This window comes from Echinops telfairi, unplaced genomic scaffold (genome assembly GCF_000313985.2).
Source record: "Echinops telfairi isolate 266 unplaced genomic scaffold, ASM31398v2 ScPeMD7_15;HRSCAF=58, whole genome shotgun sequence".
Classification (NCBI taxonomy): Eukaryota; Metazoa; Chordata; class Mammalia; order Afrosoricida; family Tenrecidae; genus Echinops; species Echinops telfairi.
Window position 1 is genome coordinate 9,347,013 of NW_022103912.1, and position 25,918 is coordinate 9,372,930.

Consider the following 25,918-nt stretch of genomic DNA (forward strand, 5'->3'; position numbering starts at 1 on the left):
TGACTTGTGATCAACCTGCATTTGGCGTCATTGCATGTGTTTCGTGAGCATGAAGAGGACTTTATAGATTGGTATCAGACATACGGGCTCCTATCAGACTTATGGCCTTGGATTGGGTTGGGATGTTTTCTCAATTGTTCTTGTATATCAACCTCTCCCTTATAGACATATGTGTGTCTGTAGACTTGTTTCTCTAGTCTACCCACACTAACACAGTATGGAGCGACCAGCACAAGAGACATCTGCACTCTCTACTCCTGAAGACAAGGAGCCACACCCTCTGGAATGCAGAAGGACTCCAGTCTTCCAGGTTGTCACACCTGAGACCTGCTCTGTCACCGCACCTGTGATGAGGAGGCATTAGAACAGGATGAGTATTGCTAAACAACAGAAGATCATCTTCACGCCAGGGACAATGGCCTGCCTGTGCTTCGGACAGCCAGAAGAAAGTGTGTAGAAGCATTTATAAGACGGACGCTTCCTTCCATCATGGGAGGAATGATTGGATCGAATCAACTCCAAAGCCCGGGGGCTTACACAGTGCTGGAACGCATGGAGATTCACTCTCACAACCCGCATCTGGGGGAGGGGCTATCTCAGAATGCTGAAGGAGCCACTGCTGGGATGTGCACCCATTTGTATTTCACAGCCTGGTGCCTTTGTTCCAAGAAAACAAGTTGCTGGGGTCCCATTTCTTCCTGCACATTTGTGAAGGCCTATTACGTAAATGCACCTTCTGGGCGGAATACTCAATGAAAGTCTGGAATCCCTGTCCCTGGATATGGAATTCGTGGATGCACGGCGCTATCAGGGTTTCAGTCTTACTGCGGAAGGTTGCCTTACAGGATCTATTGCTACACATCCCACTCCCAGTTTCCCTGTAGCTTTATCCCCAAAGTCGTTTTTTTTAAAATCCACTGTGGCTTTACCCCATGGCAAGAAATGCCTCATGGTGTGTTATAAACAAGCGGTTAGAAATTGCTATTTATGTGGCTTCCTAACAGCGATTTGAAATACAGGGCATCAAATTACCGGCTTGCAATGTAGTTCAGTGTTAACAGTGGGAAGGGTAACATGTAAAGCAGATATTAAAGGATTAGCTGTCAAATACATTTCACTCGACTAAATCATTTCTTGGCAAATGGCAGTCGCTAGTTTTGGGTGGGTTTCAACAGGTCAAGTGGATTTGTTTTTATTTTTCTATTAGTTTTCTCAATGTATTCTCTATTTAAATTTCCATTTTGCAGGCCTCTCCGCCCCTCTCCTGCCCCCAGGCATATTAGGGGAAGCTGCTGAAAACAAGAGTCTGAGAAGGAAATGAGGCCAGACTTTCAACTTAAAACTGCTCCTTGCTGTCCCCAGAAAAGGCTCCAGCGAGTGGACTAAAGACACAATTGTACCATCAAAGATAAAGTCCGATGCGATTGTGATTTTGCAAGCATTTGTGTAACAGGTTCGGGAGTTACAGCTGCATCAGGAAACCTGGCTAAAGGGCCAGTCCTCCACAGGACACACAACAGTGTGTTTACTCCCGACACTGTGTAATTCAGCGCATCCGGAGTGGAGAAGACATTGAATCGGTGACCCAGGCACCCAGAAAGAAGGAGAAAAGAGAAAATCCCAATCTCCTTGGGTGGAAATTGTGAGGTGTTAAGCGGATAGTTACTGGAGAAATACAAATAACATAATCTCTCTGTTTTCTTCTGAGATAGTCACCAGTTAGCATAATCCTAAAATTATCCCAGCTTCTCAAATCCCTACAAGTTTATTAATTTTCATAAATGGCTTTGATGGGAACTTTCTTCAGAGACGCAAAGTAATCTTTCTCTGAGCTTTCCTTACATTTTAGATCGCATGCAGCATTATAAAAAGGCTTCAGCAATAACAGAAGCGAGTTTTTTTCAAAGGCATTGCCTATCGGTAGTATTACAAAGGATTAGAGTGTGATGGAGAAAAGATACTGCTCTTTGCCTCATTTGAGCAACTATGGGAAAACTCGTGTTCTCAAGAAGTAATTGTTACCATAAAACGAAGGGTTTGAACATTAGTTAGTAATTGGATGGTTTTAAAGCTTTTGTTTTATTTATTTTTTTGGAGGGGGCGGGGGTTGGAGACTGCTGCTTGAAGACCACACTTTTTTTTTTTTAAATCAAATGCCCCAGGTTAATAATTCCAGGGGATTCACAACATTTGTTACATATAAATCTCTACATTTGTGTTCAGCTAGTTTCACGTGGGGTGGCAAATATCTTTTCACAAGTGCTTTTCGGTTGGTTGAAGTCAAATGGAGTAAGCTGCTGTCTGACTTGAGTTTGTCAAGATTCTGCTCTGTAATACGCGTCGTTTCTTCAGAAAACCAGGGGTGAAGTCACAGGGTGTATCCCGATGGAGGACACTCCAGGTCCATCAGCCCTGGCTACATCATCACGGGACCAAAGCACCTCACTGAACCACGGTAGTGCCACGTCTTCATTAGCTAGCATACGTAAGCCAAGAAGATCATGTACCCAGCCTGCTTTCAATCCTTCAGGATAAACCCTGGGCTCTGTTTCACACATGAGCTTCTCCACACAGATGCATCATTTATAACTGAGGTGGCAAAATGACACCTGGCTCCCGGACTGAGGCCGACCCAGGAATTACACTAACAATACTAGCTCACAGTGGCTTACTGGAGAACTGAAGTTCAAGGGAAGAAGTGACAATTCCAGAACGTATACAATGTGGCAAGGATGCAATTACTTACGGTGCTTAAGGACATATTAAATGCTCTCTAAACATTCGTTATTTTCAGGACCAACAACAGAGCTTACAAAAGGCCCCTTGTACCAAATGTTTTCAGACTTTTAATCTGGAAAGAGCAGAGCGCTGAGGCCAGCCTGGGGCCCTTCTGCGTTAACTGCACAGGTGGCATGCCTGAGAAGCTGGCCCTGGCTGCTGTTCAACTCAGGAAGCCCTGCATCATTGAAGAAGAATCAATTTATTTGGTAGGACAATAGACTTTTGAGTTTTAACATAATTTCTCAATTACAGAGTAGCAGATTTTTCTGTTGTTCTTGTTGATTTTTGGACTATCCTCAGCTAATGAGAATGACAAATATACGTGTGAAATTTCCTGATACTATGGATGAAATATAAGACCCCAAATGGCTTATGTTAATTAAAAATATATCCTGCCTTTAAGCTAATATTAGAGTCTCCACTCCTGATGAACGATGCTTTTGGTAACACTGAATAAATGATGATTTGTACTACAGGCCCCCAAACACCAGAAGGTGAGAAGTCAACATCTGGGTCCCCAGTTGAGGGAGCTCACACACAACACTGAGGGCAGAAGGAGGTAAGTATTTCCTGGGAGGCCAGTTTCCTGGAGGCTGAGCCGCAGTAGCCTCACAATCAGAACCCCAGGATCTCAAAAACTCACTGCCACCAAGTGGATTCCAATTCACAGGGACCTTATACTGTAGGACCGGTTAGAACCGCCCCTGAGTGGTTCCCAGACTGTAATCTTGACAGGACCATGAGACCTTGTTTTTCTCCCACAGTGCAAATGGTGGTTCCACCTGCCAATGAACAGTCCACCGTGCAAGCCTATGCCACTCGCCTTCAGATTAGTAGGGTGTCATTGTTTTTCCTCTCCTCTCCCCACAGGATGGCTGCCCCTACCCTTCCTGGTCCTTCCTTAGAAGGTGCTCCTGCCCCGACAAGAAGGATGAGGGTACTACCAAGCCAACCCTGAACATCGGCCTCCTTCACGATGGCAGTCTCTGTGGATTCAGACAGTGCCCGTGTCTTGTGTTCCTTTTTGAAACTCTCGCTCTGGACACTCCTGCCTTCTTGATCAATTCCAAGTGCCACCATGCTGCCTGGTGTTTCTGATGTGGAAATTCACCTGATGACACTTGCCCCATTGTCACCCCCAGTCCTTAGCATCAGAGTTTAGCATCAGCTCCATAAGAACCCTGGACAGGCAATCTGGGACGCAGTCTAAAATATCAAATGATGGCTTCAGAATTCCACCTCAAGTAGCCTTCCTTGACAGGTCTCCGAGCCGACAGCTTCTGTCTCTGCACTGTCTAGATATGGTCTCTCAAAGACAAAACAAAACAAGCAGTAGTTTCCCTGGCCCGTTTTCCTAAACTCCAAGGCTGAACGCAAATTACTGGCTATAATTACAGACTTGATGTAGAGCTGATGCCAACTCTTGGTGACCTTCTAGGTCAGGGTAGAACCGCTCCTGTGGATGTCCAGGATTGCAACTCTTTATGAGAGCAGAACTCCCATCTTTCTCCTAAGGAATGGCTGGTGGTTTCGAACTACTGACCTTGAGGCTAGCTGCCCAATGCATAGCCACTACACCATAAGGCTTGGAATAAAATCATCCTTGCAGTTGGTTCTGACTCATCACCATTTGTGTCTGTCCCCTAAGGTTCTCCAACAGCTGATTTCCCTGATGTAGATCATCAGGCCTTTCTGTGGAGGAGAGTCTTAGTGGACTATGGTTAACAGATGAGCACATTTATACCCCTGAGACACTCTATCATCTTATAAGTTGTTACCACATAGGCCAGGAAGTGCCTATCTTGCAATGTGAAAATTCTTTCACAGTCCCATTAATTTCACCCAGGACCAAACTGGGATCTGTCTCATGGCACCAAAGTGCCACGTAGCCTGATGCTGTTCAAAGGAGTGATTGCGAGAGTTTTAAATTCCTTTCCACGTTTGCTTCCTGAATCTGTCAACAGGCCCCAGAATCATCTGAAGGAATTAGGGAGTTCTCGATATGATCTCATTATTGACATTTATGCTGATCGATGCTGGCGCTTACAGAATTGGAATCTGCAGATCAATGCCTTTATTAGATTCTTTCTCAGCGCTGCCACAATCAGTTTATCACACTGGCTGCTGCTATCAAATGCTCCTTTATCACAATGTAATGGGACGAGCAAAACCAGGTCCTCCAGCACGTTATGAGAAGTAAAAGAAAAAAAAAAAATTCTGGTTTTAAACTTTCACTTCTCTCAAATTTTAAGAAACTCCCGATAATTATATCTAGAGATAGGTTAATGTAAGCGTACTCTCCCTGCATTGATGGAAGAACCTATGTTGAATCTAAGGAAAATGCCATAATCTCTCAGGAAACCACTCTGCCTCTCTGTTCACAGCTTCAGGTATAAAGTACAAAAAAAAAAGCACTCAAGTGATGGCTGACCTTGAATGCTAGGTAGAGAGGTGATTGGTCGAGGTTTTTTTAGGGCCCCAACACCTGGTCAGGTGACTACATAAACAGGAGAAACCATCTTTCTCAGTTTGGTCCAAGCCCTATAATGGGCCATTGGTGGTGAAGACACCAGTGTGGCTTTCCCCACAGGGGGAATGTTACACCTGGACAAACAACTCCAGGTACATACTCTACCAGGAAGTGGCCAGGATGGCATCAGATACGGGGTGCACGACTGCTTGGAGTGACTGAGTCGTTTCGGAGTAGAGAGCTCCCCCTGAGGATTTTCTTGCTGTTTGGAAGCAGTTCAGCACGTCTTCCCCACCGATGGGTGGCTTCAAACTGGCAGTCTTTGGGTAGACAGCCTAGCTCTGACCCATGTGCTCCCGAACTCCTGTGATACAGGCAACATCACAGGAATCAGTTCTAAGGGGTCATTCACATCACCAGTGCTACCAGTTGCCATGGAGTGAACCGGACTGTTGGTCACTCCATGTGTGGCTGCGTGGAATTGGGCACCATAGGGTTTTCAGTGGCTACTTTTTTGAAAATCACATTCCCTGGTGACCTCTACGTAGCCTTGAATTTCCAAATGGTGAATGAGCAGCTGGGGCTGCTAACCATTGCCCCATTCAGGACTCCCCGTCCAACGACGCTTGTGGAAAACAGCTCTACATAACGTGTAGGTTCAATATGACTTAAAAATTAAGCCAGGCTGCAACGTTAGCTCGTCATGGCACACTACAGAAATGAAGCGCATGTATTATGATACCGTTGCCACTGCTCCAATATTTTGGTAACTGCACTTTAAATATCATTGGCTTTCTTGAGCATCTGATGCCTTTTATTGGATGCATTACAAACTGCTCCTCTGAGATGGGGACCACAGTGTTCCCCAGTCGTGAATGGGGTGGGGTAGGGGTGTTCATGGCTAAGAAATGGTTAAAAAACCCAATGACTTAACTCTTCCCCCACCTCGTATTGCAAGTAGAAACCCCCTCAGGTCCCCAGGCTGTGCCTCTGGTTTTTTAAACCTGTGGAAAAGATGGGTGGGCTTCAGCCACTCCAGGTTCTGCAGTTTACCGTCAGCACAAGGAGGAATTGGCCCTCGCTGGGCCAGGAACTCACATTCATTTGAATCTCCCCTAAAATAAAGGAGCTTTCCTTTCATTGCCACACTGAGCTCTACAGCTATGATTGTTATGTATTGTTGCAATCCAAACCTTAATAGCATTTTAGCCCTGTGGTGGGCTCACGAAGAAACCACTTTCAAACTTCAAAAGGCCATTAAAACATGTGCAGATGTCTGGAAAATTAATACGACTATCTAACTCTCACCCTTTGCCTGTAGGAACAAGAGCAGACCAGGCTCCAGAAAGATAGCGGGGATCAATACACGGTCATAAAGCAAGTGCTGTCCTTCTGGGGAGGGCAGGGGGTGAAGACCGCGGAATGGACTGAAGTTTCGAAGACATTTCCCCATTAGCTTTTCTGTTAAAAATTTAAAGAGAGAATGGGGATGGGATAGAAAGTGGAAGGAGAGGAAAAGATAAAGATAATTTTCTGCAACCCTCCTGCAATTTGGATGTTCAAGGTCCGGAATTCTCGAGAGCGGAGGCATTCACTCATTCACGCGACGGAACCGGAATTTGTCAAGGTGAATGTGGAGCAAGTGAGTGTCTGTTCTAAAGTGTTTTGCATTTAGAGAAACTCGCGCTGTAGTCTGTAAAATTCACATTGCACGATCCAAGGCTGTCACACGGTGTTCATACCTCTTACTATTTTTGTCCTTTGCGTCTTCATTTGATCCCCAATGGAGTTGATTCTCTGGGAGCCTCAGGTACCCCGGTTAAGACTTGAAAACATACTTACGCATGTTTATCAGCGTGGAAGCTTTATGTTTTTATGAAATAAGTTCTCTTTGAAAGTTTTTTCATTTGGAAAGAGGACAGGGGAAAATGGTATCAAAGATCCACTTAGCAGGTTTACTTATTTATTTTTTTTCAGATGGAGGGAACAGATCAAGAAAAACACCCTGGTAACGCTTAGCAGAGCAGACAAGGGGCCTTCAAGGAGTTTGTGGAGAATTTGTATTATTGCTTATTTTATGGTCTTTTAGCTCTGTTTTTTCCCCAGGAACTTTTGAAAAGCCCATCACATTATAAAGAGTCATCTCTCCAGAGAGCATCTTAAAAGAAAGCCTGAAAATAGTTACAGATGGTGAATCAGACAAGTCTGTAAACGAAAGTTTTCCTTTGAAGTTCAAGAAAAGCCAAGACTATTGATCAGGAGTACATCTAACTAAGTTAAAAAAAAAAAAAGGAAGACATGATGGGTATGGACGTCAACATCGTGAGTTCGCTTTCCTCGCACAGCAAGAAAGCCAGGGACAGGCATCACTGAACTTTTGGGGGTTGTAAGAGTCCCAGGAGGTCCGAACAGTTAATAGACTTGGCTGATAACTTAACGGTTGGAGGTTTGAATCCCCAGAGTACCTCTAAAGGAAAACGTAGCTATCTATTAAAAAAACAAAAATCAGCCACAGAAAACACCGTGGAGTCGTTTCACTAAGTCGGAGCAGATGAGGCAGTGCCCAGCTTTCACTGCGTCATAGCCCAGCATTTCCTGCCTGCAAAGTGAGGTGCCCTGACATGCAGCCCAGAGGACCAAGTGGCCTGCACGTGGGATGCCGAAGGGTTTTCCCCAGGTCGCACCTCAAACATATGCCACAGGTAGGATGCTGCTGGCTAGCTCAGGGTGGGTGGTCAGCTGCTTTGACGTTTTCTCCCTGCGGGTATCAGCCATCCAGAGCCATCAGACCCGATTGTTTGTCCCACCATAGGTGGGGCCTGCTCCCTGCTGATAAGAATAGTGGATTGTTTCCCTGAAGGAGAGTCCAGAGACAGGGTCAAGCCAACTCAAGGAAGTTAGGCTGCCATCTTGAACCTAGGATCCACCCATCTTATCACATGTGTACCCCTAGTCCCTCCCCTTCCTATTGCATATACACCGCTAGATCGTCCCCCTTCCATTGCTTGTATTGCCTATGTTACAACCCCTTCCTGTTACGTATGTGGTTACTGTATGGCCGGATCAATACCAAGCAGGCTTCTAGCAGCAAGTGACCTTGAATGTCCCCCACCTGTGTGGAGCTGACCAGAGCTGGCTGAAACAACTAACAGTGAGTGACCTTGAAACTCCACACACACCTGCGGAGCTGACCAGAGCTGGCTAATGGTTCACTTTCTTCTCGACCTGCCGCTCTGCACGCGGCAAGGCCCATTTGGCTCAGTGCCCACACCCAGCATGACCCGTTTGGCTCAATGTCCACTTTATTCTCGGCCCACAGCTCTGCACCCGGCAGGAATACACCCAGAACCAGGAAGACACCTTACATTCCAGAAACCCGGACATACCTGTATCTCCCAATCCCTGACTACCTTATATGGACTCAAGGCAGCCCAGTCACATGTTCCCCAGCAATATAAGCACCACTCCTGTAGCCTGGGGTGCGACTCCCTTGGCCCGGACACTGTGGACTGTGGGACTTCACCCAGGCTGGGTTTTTCTCCCCAATACAGCCTGTTTGCTCTAATTCAACTCTCGACTACCTTACAGTTACCTGTAATCAGGGGGCTTGCACACTCCCCAAAGTAAATATAAGCCACGTTAGAAATATACGCTCTCTCTGCTCAGACCTGACTGCTGCGAACATGGCCGTCCCGGAGGTGAGCATGCTACCATAAAATGTGTCTGACTCCTTCATTTTATCTTCTGTCCTACCTTTCCTATCTTCTCACTTTACTATGATCTTTACTTATTATAGCTGTACAATTGCACCTATGGACCCTGAGGTGGTTAGAGGCTGGCTTACTCTTACACCCACGTTGTGGAAGGCAGGGCCATAGGTAGCAGATCTGAGTCACATTTCATCTTAGTGCAGTGATAATGGGATGTTTTCCTTTAATGTGAAAATTAAAGAAGGGCTGTATCAGGATTGTTTTCAGGCGTGGAAAAAAAATCACCAGTTTTTGTTGAATCCATTCTGTCTCTGGGGCCCTCGTGTGGGTCCAAGGAGAACCATACTCCTGTCAGCAGCGGATGGGTCAGAAGTAGACCCCAGGCTTTTCATCCAAGCCAATCTGGGTGGAGTTGAACCCCCAATCTTTTTAAGTAGCCAAGTACTTCCACCGTTCGCACCATCCAGAGACTCTTCTTTAATTGAGAGTGTTTACATTTCTCACATGGCAAAAAGCTCAGAACTGTCTGCTGATGTCATTACAATGCCAAACGCTCCCACCCCCACCCCCACCCCGCTGCTCGGCCTTCTTCTCTGAGAGGGGCCAGTGCCAAGATGGTTGCTGCCCAGCCGGACATTGCCTCCATGGGCCAGGGGAGGGACAAAACAGGAGCGTCTTAATTATCCAGTGCTGCGACATCAGAAATATCACAAGTATGTCTTGACTTGACCAGGAGGGATTTATTTTTTTCATGGGTTAGCAGGGTGGCAGTCTGAACCCAGAGCGATGGCTGTAACAGAAGGCTTACTCTCTCTGATTCTCCGAGGGGCAGTCCTTGGTCCCCAGCTTCTACTCTTTGGTCACCTGAGTTTCATGAGGTGTGGCATCTGTCTCCCACCATCTCCACTTGCTCCTCCAGGCCTAACCTGTTCTTTATGTAGCTCAAAAGAGACTGACGCCAGACACACCCTAGCCTAGTACTGCTCCATTAATGGAACACCACCAACACCTCTATTTCCCAATGGGATGATAACCACAGGAAGGGGAGTCAGGATTTACAACATATCACTTTTTGGAGAAACAATTCAGGTTGTAAGGAGGGGCAAGCATAATGAAGGACCACTATAGCCGTGTCTGTCTGTCTTGATCAGGGAAGCAAAAGCATTCCCATGAATCCGCACACTCACCTTGTTTTTACTTAGGTCTCTTGCATCAGAGCAGGATTCCTGCCAACATATGAGGCAGAAGGGAAGCTAACTGTACGACACTGGGTTTCTTAGACGCTAAAGCAGGGGGAAGTAGGGGAAAGAGTGTTGACTTTGTGTTGTGCTCCCGAGTCCAAAATCATTGCCACCGAGTCAATGCCCACTCGGCGTGGCCTCCAGGACAAGGAAGAACTGCCCCCTTTACGTTTCCAAGACTACAGCTCTCCGTTGGAGTTAGATGGCGCTGTCCTGCTCCCGAGAAGCGGCTGGTGGTTTCAATGGTTTCAAACTAACAACAGCCCAGTGTGTCACCACTGCACCACCGGTCTCCCGAGTGCGGCTTGTCAAATATGTTGTCTCGGTCTGTCTCCTGATGCGAACATGGCAGCTTATACTTCCTGGCTCCTTTGTTGATGGGAAGGGCCGAGAGATTAGTTGTTCCCAGCAAACTGTGGGACAAACACTCCGCACTAGCGCACTTCATACTGATGTGAGACCTTTCAGAGCTCTCGTCTCGCGTGGGGACTGTCGATTTGGGCGTGGCGGCCGCTCCATCAGCTGGGTCTCCTGAGTGTGTACCATGAGCTCAGCTCGTCTGCTGACCCACAGGCGACACTGCGTGAGCAAGAGCCAAATCTCTGTGTTGGAAGCCTCTGAAATATTCGGGGTCACCCTGTGATCCACCGGGTTTTCAATGGGTGTCCTTTGGATGTAGATCGCTAAGCCTTTTCTCCTCATCTGGCTGGAAACTCTGCTGAAACCAGTGCAGCACCATAGCAACAGGCAAGCCTCCAATGGCAGACAGGCGGTGGCTGGCTGTGCATAGTGTATATTGGTTGGGGATCTAACTCAGATCTCCCACATGAGCGGTGAGAATTTCCTCCCGGTCGACTGTTGCTTGCTGTCAGGTGTCAGAGATGGTTCTGACTCATCACGACCTTATGCTCAACACAACAGAAAGAACACTGCCCACTCCCAGGCTAGCCTCACAACTGTTCTTATGACTGAATCCATTGATGCAGTCACGTCAGTCCATCCTGTTGTGGGCTTTCTCTTTCTTGTTGGCCCTCCACTTTGCCAAGCATGATGTCCTTCTCCAGGGACTGGTCTCTTGAGACCACAGGGACGAAGTAGATGAGATGAGGTCTCACCACCCTGACCTCTAAGGAGCATTCTGGCTCTACTTTTTCCAAGACAGACCTATTTGTCCGTTGGGTGGCCCATGGTGCTTTCCATGGTCTTCGCCAGCACCAACTCCAAATGCTCAATTCTTCTTCTGGCTTCCTCATTCACTGGCAAACTTTCATATGCGTAGGAGGCAACTTAAAATACCATGACTTGAGTCTGGAAACCTTAGCCTTCAAAGTTACATCCTTGCCTTTCAGCACTTTAAAGCGATCTTTTGCAGCAGATTTCCCCCATGCAATGAGTCCTTTGATCTCTTGACTGCCGCTTTCATTAACATTGATTGTGGATCCAAGCGAGATGCAATCCTTGACAGCTTCAATCTTCTCTCTGTTTACCACGATGTTACCTATTGTTCCAGTTGAGAGATTTTTGTTTTCTTTAAGTTGAATTGTAATCTGAACTGAAGGCTGCAGTCTTTGATCTTCCTTAGCAAGGGATTCAAGGCCTCCTTACTTTTAGCAAGCACAGTTGTGTCATCTGCATATCACAGGTGGTTAAGAAGCCTTCCTCCAACCCTGATGCCGCCTTTTTCTTCATTTAATCCAGTTTCCCTGATGACTTGCTTCGTGTATTAGAGTTCTTTAAACCAACACTGAGTTCAGGAGAGGTAATATCCTGAAGGCAACTTTCTCGATAAGCAGTTAAGTGAACTTCAATTTATAATATTATAGCTGCCCTTGTACTGCACACAGGACACAGACAAATGATCCCTCTCTCCCGTATCTCCACACAGGCGAGTGGCTAATGAGACATAACATGTTCCAGGTAAGAAAGTAACCAGATTCAGTATGAACTACCAGGATGACCATCCACTGAAATACACTGCATGATAGTGAGCGGTGACATAATTTATGACAAACCTGGTGAATGATATAGTTCACATCTTTGGACTTCTAAGCCCGCCCTTAAGAGGAAGACCAAAAAGGTAGGAGCCGTGGAGGGGATGAGTTAAAGCATGAATGGCCTCTTCAGTTATACTGATTTTTTTAAACCGTTTTATTAGGGCTCATGCGACTCTTATCACAATCCATACATATATCAATTGTGTAAACCACATTTGTACATTCATTGCTCTCGTCATTCTCAAAACATTTGCTCTCCACTTAAGCCCCTGGCATCAGCTCCTCAGTTTTTTCCCCTCCCTCCCCACTTCCTCCTCTCTCATGAGCCCTTGATAATTTATAAATTATTATTTTGTCATATCTTGCCCTGTCCGACGCCTCCCTTCACCCACTTTTCTGTAGTCCGTCCTCCAGGGAGGCGGTCACATATAGATCCTTGTCATACTGGGAGGGTAGAGGGAGAGTGGGTTGGAAAGAAGTAACTGATTTTTATCACCAAATACAGTATTTCACATCCTCAGTTAAGTCAGAAAAATGTTTTTTCTATTGTGACAGGGCTTTTTCAGAAGGACCCCAAGTAGCAAACCTTAGTCACAGAGGGTCACTCTTCAGGGAGAGGAAGGAGTAGCTACGTAGACCTCAATACAGAAAAGCTAGGCTGCTCGACTAGCTGGTTCAGTCTTACCTTTGCACTTATTTCAGCGTACCCACGATCCCCGCTCTCTCCGTGGGCCAGGAGAAGCAAGCCATATGGAGTGCTGCCAGCAAAAGGGCCCAACAGATGGCAACACAGAATCTTACGCAACACACTCCCTTCTGTGCTGAAAATCACTCAACATATAATGTTAGTTAGGTCCATCTGACTTGAAGTGCGTGCAGAGTGGGGTGTGCGGGCACTGAGACATCCCAGTGTAATTGGGATGCACCCTCTTCTAGCTGGCGGGCTCTAGTTCTCGCTGGCAAAGGTCAAGGGCTAGTGTGCAAATAGAGTGGGAGGAAAGATCACCCCCTGCCTAAGGCTCCCAACACTTCCTAGGAGTTTTCCATCGCTCCTTTGAAAGGCGACATGAGATCATTAATCTGCACCTTTAGTACATTCCACGTGCTAGAGTGCTTTGCTCTTGTGCTGCGTGCACACACATCATGTTTTGTGGTGGTCCTCAAAAATAAACATCGTGTATTTAGAGATGTTAATAATAATGGTGATAGCTAAGGAGCTTCTCAGACCTCCGTGGTTTCCCACTTTATCCTAAAAGCCATCACCCCGCTAAATCTTTGACTCATTTCATCTCATGTATTCTTTGGGTGTTGCATTTCGGAGTTATGGAGTGTGACATCACACCACGATGACAAAACAAGTAACCAGCACACACCTGTTGTTTATGCACACTCTATTCTGAAGGCGCTGCTGGCGATAATATTTTATTCCGCTGCAGGCTGTCGATCAGGTGGCCAGCAGAGGTGACCTCATGACCATGCCACAGTTTTATTTGGATCACACACAGGTGCTCTGCCCTGAGGTTGAAAGGATACTTGCTCCTCAAGGCAAAGACAGGTTAGTACTTCATAACAACGAGGGAGATTTTCCACTGCAATCAAAAACTGGAGACGTTTGCATGACGAAGCGAGTAGGGACAGAATGGTATGAGCAGCAGTGGCGATGGTCACTTATTGAATACTTCCCACGTGTCAGGTGAGCCAGAGGCTTACAGATGACACGCTGGAGTTGTTCTAGAATATGTGAGAAGACAGGTTCGTTTGGCCACCTACCCATTAACAGGCCATTCAGGGTACAAGAAAGTCTGCCTTCTTAAAAAAATAAAATAAAAATCATGAAGCCGGATGAGTTCTGTGGCTTCAGGACTCCGGCGCATGCTGACCTCACTTGGGTCAGAGCAGAAGCATACCGCAGCGGGTTTTCATACCGCAGCCGGTTTGCAGTGGCTAAGTTTTCGAAAGCAGAGTTTCTTTTGAGGCGCTCCGGGTAAATGCAAACCTCCAGCATTTTTGTGTGTGCAGCTTAGCATGTGGCAGTGGGCCCCCTCCAGGGGTACTGTTTTTGAATCTCAAACTCTCCATAAAAATGGGATTTTCAGCACCGGAAGCCAGTAACACAAAACTGCACTATCGTATCACAGAACCGGCTCAAGATAGGGGACCCGGGGTGGAGAGCTCCTTTGTTTAAGAGCGACCTTTTCAGGAGATCAGACCTCATGCCCACGGTAAACAAACCCTGGCTAGTCCCTCTTCACTGTTCATGATAACCACATAGCACCCATTGCTGTTGCTGGGCGCCCTGGTGTGGTTTGGCCCTCAGGGACCCTATGTACAATTGAGGGAAATGGGCCCCCCCAAATCGGGGTGAGGCTTGGACCCGTGGTTGCAAACACTGCGTTTCACTGGGGAGCTTTGCTCACTCTTTGCCTTGCCAACCATCGCATGCCCTTCTCCAGGGACTGGTCTTGCCAGATACCACCTCAAAATCTCACCATGCTCACTTTTAAGGAGTAGCCTGGTTTTACTTCTTCTAAGAGATAGATATATACAGTGAACCCTCGTTTATCGCGGTTAATCGGTTCTAGACCCTACCATGATAAATGAAACTCCGCGAAGGAGGATTCCTTATTTGTAAATCAAATATTTCGTAGTTAGAGCATAGAGGACATGAAAAAACACCCTTTAGTCACCATTACACTCGTATTACCCAATTTATTAAACGAAAAAGGGAAAATACAGTAAAACATTTTAGATGTTACAATTATCATTTATTATTTATTATATTATTTATGGCATCTAGTTTACAGTATTACATATTTCACATACAGTATTATTATACATAGCTCTTACAAATACTGTAATCAATAGCCTATGAAATGACTTAAGGGATGTACTCTACAGGTGGGTCGCTGTCTTTTTCCTCTGAAGGAGCGGGTGTAGGCAGTGGGTGCTGTTACACAAAAACCGCGATAGAGTGAAGCCGCGGAAGTCGAAGCGCGAAGTGGCGAGGGTTCACTGTATTTTCATTCTTCTGACAGTCCCTGGCATATTCAATATTCGTCACCAACACCATAATTCAAAGGCATCCATTCATCATTGGTTACCCTTATTTCTTGTCTAGCTGTTGCACCCGAATGAGGTAAAGGAACGTCCCATGGCCTGGGCCCAGTGCACCTCAGTCTTCAACGGGCTTGTCAGCACCGGAGAGAGATCTTTGGCAGCACATGTGCCATTGCAGTATGCCATCCTAGGACCTGGCCGCTTCTTCCGTGGACAGTGATTGCAGATACAAGTAAACTCTCCTGCCGACACCTTCGGCCTTCGTTTATGGTGATGTTGCTGATTCGTCCGGTTGTGAATCATCAACATCAACACTCTCTTGATGCTGACGTTCTAATCCACACTGAGGGCTTTGATCTCCGTTCACAAGTGGTTCAAGTGGCCTCTGCTATCAGCCGGCAAGGCTGTGCTGTTTGACATCACAGGTTGTGCCAGGGTCTTTGAAAAATCCAGATGATTTTAAAACCAGGCCCCCAATACTTTATATGATCTGGTTTAATTTTCTGCTCAGAGAACCATAGGAACACATACACGTGTGGCGTGGTAAGCAGTAAAATCCTGAGAAATTTTCTACAAGTTTGATGGTTCTACACAAGGCATTTTGTCTGGCATCCTTGCCTACAGTCCGGGTAACATCAGTAGTGCCTCCCTTAAACACTGCAGTGGCCCAACTTATGCCCCAGTTGCCTTTGTTCCAGGTGTAGTATCATCCCTATTCTGAACCATTGGCTTTTCAGAATACATGAATGGAAAGACAGGGCTTCAAGCACATTTTAGATACAGCAGATAAAGACAGAGGAGTTCAAATGACCAAGAAAGTAAGTTTCTTTTGGAAACTCAGGGCAGACTTCAGTTTAATGCAACCAGTGTAGGTGGTACCATGCACAATGCTACAAGTCAAGAGTTGCAACCAAAGAGAAGAGCCATGGCAGTGCAGTGGTTAAATGCTTAGATGCGAACTGAAAGGTCAGCAGTTCAAACGCACCACGCTGCTTTATGGTAGAAAGATACAGCAAGCAGTCTGCTTCCATCAGGATTTACAACTTCGGAAACCCTCTGAGGCAGTGCTACTCTCTCGCACAGCGTTGCCCCAGGATTTGGAATGCACAGGATGACAACAGGCATAGTTCTTGCTTTCTGAGACCAGGCACTCACAGAGAGCTGACAGAAACAGCAAGGCGGGACTGCATGCTATGCATGGGTGTAGTCTCACAGGTGTGGTCTTCTGACGGGACAGGAAGTAGATTCATAGTCATGCAAAAATAATTGCAACTGAAAGGGCTAAAATGTCTGAGCACTCAGTGTGCTGTCAGGTCTGCCCAAGACCTCCTCATGTGTTACGTCTTTACAACTGTGCTACATCTTTACAACTGTCCTATGAAGTGGATATGATTATTTCCCCAACTTGACAGGTGAGGCAATGAGGTAAAATCAGATAACTTGTTCAGGGCAAAAACCTAGGAAGCCACTCCCAATAATCCCACTCTTCCTGCCAGAAATAACCAATTTTTTATATCTTATAAGGATCCTTCTAGAATACTTTTTAGATATTCCACTTACAAATACACTAACACTCTTCTTATTAAATTAAATAATAGCAGAATGCAATGTGTATTGTTTGCCAACCTGCTCTTTTTGCATACTAAGAGTATTTAGGAAGTGTTTTCACATTGACACATTCAGTTCAATGTTACTTGTCGAGCTACTAGTTTTCTTACTTCATATTGCTTCACACGTGGAAAAAGCATTCTAAACTTGATCTTTTTTACACGGTTTTACACTGTTTCCAGTTCTTTATTCTTATGTACTATGCCGAAGTACATGTCCTCATACATGCAGATGCACGTGTGTGCAAGCAAAGTTATTGGAGTGAGATCAAGAACTGGCATTTCTGGGGCTGCTAGCATATACACCTAAATTTTTTGTTATAAATAGTCAAACAGCTGTCCAAAAAGTAAAGAAAGAAATGGTAGCAATTGATAGTAGAAAACATTCACTATTACACACTCCAAATGCTGATGGTCAATCTTTTAAATTTTTGTCCATGACAGATATTATCTGATTGTTTTTTAGTCACTTCCATAATTACTGAAGTGTTTGGCTACTTACTGGATATTGACCATTTATTTCTTCTGTGCTTTGCTTCCCCATTTTTTATTACTTTTTTTATTGAGTTATTTGTCCTCATTGATTTGTAGAGGTTCTTTACTACAGTATAGATAAAAATATTGTTTTGTTTCTTTTCGTCCTTTCTTTTTGTCTCTCAATTTTACCCATAGTGTCTTTTATAATAAGATATTTGTTTTTGTTTTGCATTTAAATCGGTCCATTGTTTTCTTAATGGCATCTAGGCTTTGTGTCTTATTTTAGAATAGCTTACACACCAAAAGATGATTAAACCATTCTAACATGCTTTCATATTTAATACTCAAGTCTGACATTAATCTATTTCTGCTTTTAATGAAAGTTAGTTATAATGTTGTTTAACTAAAATGTATTTTCTAATGGCCATTGTTTTCTCTATTCATTGAAAAGTAACCCCTAGATCAGAAGCAAAACTCCTCCTTACACATTGTTTCTGAACATGCCATTTGATTTCCTTGATCCATTTGTCTACTTTTGAGCTCATATCACGCTGCTCTTTTCCTTGTAGCTTTACAATTTGTTTTGAAAATGCGAAGGCAAGTGCCGCTTCCTGCTTTTATTTTCAAATATTTTTCTTCTAGACCTTGTCCAAATCCATAATGGCTCCAGTTTCATTTGCTTGCATTCTGGGAAAGAACTGTGTGGCCTTTAATTCACTGATTCTTTCCTCCACCAGCCCTGAGCCCCTCCACAGTGTGTTCTCTCAGGTCCGTGAGCTTCTTCTACATATGATGCGCATAGAAGCCTTGGTGGCGTAGCGGTTGTAGAATGTCAGCAACTCAAATCCACCAGACGGGGCTTTCTACCGTAGAGTTACCGTCTCTGGAAATCGCAGCCGCACTTCTGCTCTGCTCTGTTGGGTCACTTTGACCTGGCACCGACTCGATGGCAGTGAGTTTGTGTTTTGGTTTCAGGATTTGTATAGCTCTTACATGTTTGAAACTGTCTGTTGCTGCTAGTATTTTTTTTTCAAGTCTAATTAACTCATCATGGAAGAGAACCTAGATTCAGCAGGGGTGCATCAGAGGGCTGTGTCTTGCATGGCTTGTCTCCTCAGTCATTGTCCACGGGACTATAGAAGCTGTAGGAATATGCAGCCACAGGCTCCAGGCCCGGCTTCATCTCCGACGCTGTGGAAAAGGACTGTCTGTCCCGGGCCCTGAGCCCTGTGCTCCTCTATGCCACCTGGACAGCGCCCGGGGAGAGTGGCCTCCGGGGAGTCCCCACATCAGGGTGCTGCTAGTCTTAATGCGGTTTCCTCTTTACATTTTGTAACAAATCCTTGCGGGTGTGCAGAAATGATATAGTTCTGCTTTTGAGTTTTATGTCACACATTAGAGAATTTATTTATGGTTTCAATATGTTTGTTTTGAAATCCATCATAAAACACAACAGGCATCTCATACGGTCCTCACTCAAGTATTACCCTTGGCCAAACCTAAACTCACTCTCCTTGCTCTGGGGTGAGCTCTGCCGCAGGGGCTCCTGCGTCTGTCTGTTCGGAGCTGGTCTTCACACTGGCACCCCACCCCCAGCCTGCTGAGGAGCCCCACCTCCACCCCACACAGACTGAGTCCGAACCCACAAGTTCATCAGATCCCCACAGGACACACCCGTAGATTCGGATGCAGTACAGGTGGGGTGGGGAAGCTCCCAGCAGGGAGGCACACCAGAATGGACCAGTTTGAAACCCTGGAGCAGAGGAGAAGTGCTCCATTGGATCCTTTACTTTTTAAATTTATTTTTTGGGGGGGCTCTTACAGCTCTTATCACAATCCATACAGACATCCATTGTGTCAAACACATCTGTACAGATGTGGCCATCATCTTTTTCAAAACATTTTCTTTCTACTTGAGCCCCTGGCATCAGCTCCTCATGAGGATGTATTTATTTTTTTAACTGTAAGTAAACAGCAAGAGCAACATTTTCTTGTGATTTGAAGGAAATTTACAAGGGCAACAGTTTTCCATTTCAGGGTTCGTACTCGTTTGGTTCCGCGATATTGATCGCTGTCACCTAGTGGACCAGCCTCCTCCCTCTTTCTGGCCATGCCTGCCTCTGAGCCTTATCCCGCAGGGCCACACGCTGCCCTCCCTGGCCCTGTGTGGTTGATTGCTCTAAGCCAGCGGTTCTCAACCTGTGGGTCGCGGTCCCTTTGGGGATGGAACGACCCTTTCACAGGGATTGCTTAAGACCAATGGAAAACACATTTCGGATGGTCTTAGGAACTGAGACACCACTCCTTTATCCATCTCCAGGCGGGTCCGCCCACATGCAGCTACGCCCACAGACAACTATCCTAGGGCGTGAAGACCGTTACCCAAGCTACACCATGCTTCAAGGCAACATTTCATTGATTTGTCATTAGCTGTAAATTTTCACAATCTATAATGACATATTGTTTTTGTGATGAATCACTATGCTTTCATCATGTTCAGTTTGTAACCATGAAAAGACATCCTGCATCTCAGATATTTACATGACCATTCATAACAATAACAGGAGGACAGTGATGAAGAAGCAGCGAAAATAATCTGGTGGTTGGGGGGTCACCAGACCATGAGGAACTGTATGAAAGGGCCACGGCATGAGGAAGGTTGAGAACCACGGCTCTAAGTGGTGACTATTCTTGGACGTCATTCCGCTGCAAGGTGAGCCATGGGCGTGAGGTCAGTTCCAGGTCTGAGGAGGAAGGAAGGGCCGCGGCCTAGGGCTTCCCACCAGTCTGTCAGACTAGTGAGCCTGCTGTGGTTTTTTTGGTTGTTGTTATTTTGAATTTTGTGTTTTCTTCCATGGGTTCCTCCCACTCTATCTAAGACCCTCTGTTGTGAGCTCTTTCAGAGAGGTCAGCGGCAATAGTCGCAGGGCGCCATCTACTTCTCCCTGGTTGAGGCTGTGGTTCACGTGGTCCATGGGCCTTTGATGCGCTTTACACTCCTTAACTCCGGATGGGGAGAGGCCAATGGTTGCACCTTAAATGACCACTCACAAACTTTCAGACCCCACTCTCCAGTCATCAAAGGGGGATGTAGAACACCATCTTTGTGGACTATGGATGCCAACTGAACTTGATGTCCCTCCCCTGTGGCCATGGTCCCAGGCCCCCAGACCCAGTAACTCTCTCCCTCCTGCTGTTTGGAATGCTTAACAGGCTTACATACTTTCGCTCCCTGTTTGTTCCAGTATAACCTGGCTATGTTTACATCACATACAGATAAGAGATGTTCAGATATCATCTGTCACAGCTACATGGTTGTGAGGGTAGCCCCTTTTTTCAAGCTCATACCTGTTCATCTTGCCTATCTATCCACTTGCAGATTAATGTTGTTATCACTGATCACGCAGATTGCGTATGCAATAGTGTGTACCTTTATTCTCTCTGACTCCTGGTACCTCTCTGTGGTTTCTTTTCCTTTCATGCTGTTATGCTGAGCGCCCCTTACATATATTATCTTTCCCTTCACCCAAATTAATACATGCTGCTATCTAGCTAGAGATTTTCCTTTGCCTTCCCTCCCATCCCTGCTAACTACTATTATTATTTTTTCTTTTTATAACATGGCCTCATACAATACTTGCCTTTTTGTGACTGACTTATTTCACTGAGCATACATTCTCCAGTTTCATCATCGTTATGAAGTGTTTCATGGATTCTTCCTTATTCTTCAGCGTTGCATAGTAGACAGTGTTGTATGTAAGTACCATATTTGTTCTTTCACTCATCCACTGATGGGCACTTTAGTTCTTGCCATCTCTTGGTTATTATGAACAATGCTCTTACAAAGGTGGGTGTACATATAGCTGTTTATGGCTTGGCTCGTATTTCTTTAGGACATAGTGGGGGCTTTGAACAGTTGTGAAAAATTTCATTGAAAACATGGAAAATCCCAATAAACTCTTTGAAGCCCCCTGTATACCTAGTAAACATAGAAGTGAGTTGGCTGGCTTTAGTGGTATTTTGATTTCCAATGTTTTAAGGGGGCCCCACACTTTTCTACGGTCGTTGTACCAAAAAGTCAAGGAGAAATTCTAACCTTCAATTCTATTTTCCACAAAATTTTCAAAGCCCTCATATGTACATGTACATACACACACGCATACACATATGGGTACATAGTGTATGCGTGTGTATATGTTATAAGTGTGTGTGAAGAACTGGATTGTCCTTTTGTCCATTTTTAGTGTATGATGAAGGCTGTTGCTTTGGTAGGCCTTGCCACGGCTGCACCTTTGATTGATGGATTTTTCTCTTAACAGAAACTTGTCTTTACATTTCAAAAAAGTTTTAATTTGGGAAGTTTTTCTTATAGTTTTCTGATCTTAGGCGACATTGTTCAGAAATCATAAGAGCTACGTGTCGTTCTTCCTAACAGACTTTAAATCATCTATAGCATTTACAGTGCCGCATACAACTGCGTTGTAAATAGCTACTTAGGTTCCCTGTTAGCCCTTCCTCACAGGGCCAGCTTTGACCACTTAATTGATTCTCCCACTACCATCCTAAATGTTTTCAGTCTATGGTTGACTGAATCTATTGATGTGGAATACGTGGATATGGTAGGTCAATTGTATATTCTCCATTATCTTTAAATGTTTCTATTTTTAGAAACTTCTATTTACTTAAGAGTTGTTATCAAGATAAGATGCTGACTTTTTCCAAGTATATTTTCACTATCCTTGTCTTGGCCATATGATTTTCCTGCAGGAATTCACTGAAGTTCTTATGCAGCACTGTGTTGATATATATACTGTGAACCACCCTGTCATTTCTGGAATGATCTCACTGGTAGTATATTTATTAAGGGAATTTTACAAATCTATTTGCTAATATTTTCCATAGAATCTATGCATAGTAATGATACCTGTCTATAGTTTTCATTTGTGTACTATCTTTACTTAGTTTTGATATCAATGTTATGCTAGTTTCATATCTTATGTTGTCTATAATTTAAATAATGTTGGCATTACATGCTTTAAAATATATATTAGTAAAAGCTCAGTTATATCCTATCTGTCTCTAGGGACTTTTTCATTGGTAAAGCTTTAATCATCATTCCAATCTCCATCATCTTTCTCAATCTTTTCTGTTGCATATGCCATTTTTCTGTTTAAATTTACCTAGACAATCCTATATTTCAATTTTGTTGCTATAGACCTGACAATTACAGTATTTGTTTTCTTACAGTACCTATTTTCTTTTGTATCTGCGGCTGCTTTTCCCCTCTTATTCACATATGATTCAACTTTCCTTCTACATTTTTCTTTTATTGGTCAACTGAAAGATTTAACTACTTTTGATATTTTAAAACAAACCCCTTTAACATATATATATCTGTATACACATATATATGTTTGTGTGCATATATCTATGTGTACACATATGTGGGTGCTACCAGGGATCCTTGTGTGTACACACACACACACACACACACACACACACACACACACGCATCCCTGGTAGCATAAGACTTCAGTATTGGAATTGTGTTAGACAGCGTTGTCTAGAGAAACAAAACCAGAACGCTAATAATTATATATATATTTATACAGATAGATATTTAACCTAAGAAATAAACAGTGAATTAACTTATAAAGCAGTACAAATGGCTCAGTGCAACTCACTCCCGTGAGACAGTTGTGAGACACTGGCAGTCCTTCAAGTCTTGAGGGCCACCGGGTAGTCCTCTGTAGAGCAATTCAGGCTATCCAGGCACAGGCAGCAAACAGCAAAGCAGGTCACCAACACTCAGCTAGATGTCAGGGTCCGACAGTCCCCAGCTCAAGAGATGTAAATTCCAATGGTGTGGTGAAGCAGGTCTTGAAGGAACCTCAAATTACAGCGACACAGTGCACGTGTTAGGTGTCCCACAGGTAGTGTAGCTTGCAAACTGAGGCACAGAACAAGCAAGGCAGCTGCACACTGGTCCGATGTTCAAAGAGCAAGAGATAAGAGAGGAGGGGCTTGCCGAGCCATTTATCTCTCCGCCCTTCAATTAATCCCACATGTTCATTGGCCAGGTTGGCACAATAAACGTTAACTATCTCAGGGATGCTTAGCAAAATCTCAGTAGCTTCAACCCACCAGCTGTTCCATGGGGAAACGCTGGCAATTTGCCCTCATCAAGATTACAGCCTAGGAAACCCTATGTGGCAGTTCTATCCCTCCAGGGTCTTTATGAGCGAGAATTGAATCGATGACACACAACGACATACATAACTACATATATAACTACATATACATATACCTATATGAGCACTTACGTGTACTTTCACAAATGTGTGAGGAGTCTTCAGAAAGTTCGTGGAAAACGGAATCAACGGATAATGGAATTTTTCCACAAATATTTTGAAGCCCACTGATACATGTACAACTTTTCTTGATTATTTTTTGGCTTTTATTGTTAGTATTTTCTTTAGGCTTATTTTGCAGTACTTTTCCCAATTAAAAAAAAAGAGTATTACATCACTTTCCTATGTTTATTATCTAATAGTAAAGACATTTATAGATACACAAGTTCCATTTTTTTCTCCTTACATCTCATGTAAAATTCCCGCTTTCTCTGTATCCCGCGGATTTGGGTAAGAAGTATACCCCTTACATAATTTCATAGCTACTTTATAGTGTCGCAGTTGTTATTCAGTTTGAACCACGGCTTGCCTAGGCACATATTTTATAATTTTCAATAAGTAATAAGTCATTCTGGTCACTTTTCATTATTCATTTCTAATTTTAGTAACATATTACTAGAGAACTGGCCTGTAAAATGTGCACATTTTAAGATTTTCTGTGTGTCCAAGGCACCATTGATTTTTCTAAATGTTCGACAGACATATGAAAATAATGGATATGCCTTATTGAAGCAATGCAGGTGTTTGTATATAGCTATTAAATCAAGTGGATCGATTGTATTGTTCATTTCTTTTTTGTCTCTATTATGTTTCTATTAAAGCTGTGTCATTCCGAGGGACTCTTCATCTTTGACTATTGAGGCCGCTGACTGTAATCGTACTCATTCATTGTCATTTTTTAATTCTCAGTTCTCCTTGCATTTATATTTTTGTCCCGTATATTTAGGTGCTGTGATAATTTGATAGACACATTTTTAGGACTGTTAAATTTTAATTCATGACTTGTATTTTTTTTCTCATTATCTTAGGGCCTAATTCCTTCTGTTTAAGCTTTTGAGCTTAAATTCTACTTTATGTGTTGTAATTCCTCTACATCTACTTTCTTGATGTTTGCATTTTCAGGTCTCTCTTGTCCCTTTACTTTCAACTTTGTTTTTAAACCCCTATAATTATGCATATTTTTACTACGTAGGCCATGGGTGGGCAAATTGTGGCTCAAGAGTCTTAACAGCTCTTTTGATATGTACGTGTGGTTCCGAAGTAAAATCAAACTAGCGTAGTTTCACTTAAAGGCTCATTCAGATAATGGTGATTTCATTTGTTTGTAAAAATAAATTTTTAACTCTTGAATAATTTTTAAAATATTGTAATATTGGCTCTTCCATCTTAAAGGTTTGCTGACTCCTGAGACAGACTGTTTATTATTGGATTTTATTATACAATATAATCTGATCAACTCTGAATTGGCTTTTGACCACTATGTAGTTTTATTCCCCTTCCTATAAGTATATATTTAGTGTAAAATTGATTCATTTTACTTTATCCCTTCCACTATTCTCACATCTCCTATCTATTTTAAACTATGGTTTTATATTTTTCCCTTCCGAATTTTTTTTACAGTTTTAATTACTTTGCTATTTGTTCAATTTTTCCCCTTGTTAACTTGAGGTTTCAGTGGTTGTTTTGCTTCTTACCCATCACCCCACACATCCTTCTCACATGATGAGAAATCACGACACCAACATGTTCTCTGACCGATCCACACGGCTCCCTCAGGTCTCACAGATTAAGACCATCAGAAAATGGTCACATTTCTCTTCTTTTTCCCTTCCTGGAAATCTTTGGAACTTGAACCTGTACTCCATGTCCCTCTCACTACTCCTAGCCCTAGGGTTTTATTGAAGACAGTCTAACACTGAAGATTTAGATGAAGAGAATTCCCCTTACAATATGTACTTTCTGTTTCAGGGGTCCTTATAAAACACACGTAGCACACTGTCTCATAAGTCTATCGTTATACATTTCATTGTGTGTGTGAATGTACATATTAAAGAAACCAAAAACACTCACTGACATTGAGTCAATTGTGCCTCATAGCAACCCCATGGGACAGAGTAAAACTGTCCCTGTGGGTTTCTGATACCGTAAATTCTCATGGAATTAGAAAGCTTTATCTTTCTCCCATGTAGTGCCTGGTGGTTTCAAACTGCTGACCTTAGGGCTAGCAGCCCAACTTATAACCCCTTACACTACTAGGGCTCCTGTTTTCTCCATGCATATTTTTACCAGGTAGATCCTCGGTGTTTTCTACATATTCTTCTCAACATTTATATATGAGATAGTTTATTGTGCCAGCCTGGCTGATAAACACAAGTGGGATTAACTGAAGG

At 43.9% G+C, this 25,918-nt stretch overlaps 1 protein-coding gene and 1 non-coding gene across 2 annotated transcripts in view; both read right to left on the reverse strand.

Annotated features, from left to right (window-relative positions):
* NCKAP5 (NCK associated protein 5) overlaps positions 1-25,918 on the reverse strand; it is a 734,641-nt gene that overhangs the window by 171,121 nt on the left and 537,602 nt on the right. The gene's annotated exons all lie outside the window — the stretch shown is intronic.
* On the reverse strand, positions 18,426-18,630 carry LOC115868623. The gene has a single exon (XR_004045709.1). It is a non-coding gene; the product is annotated as a small nucleolar RNA SNORA73 family (small nucleolar RNA).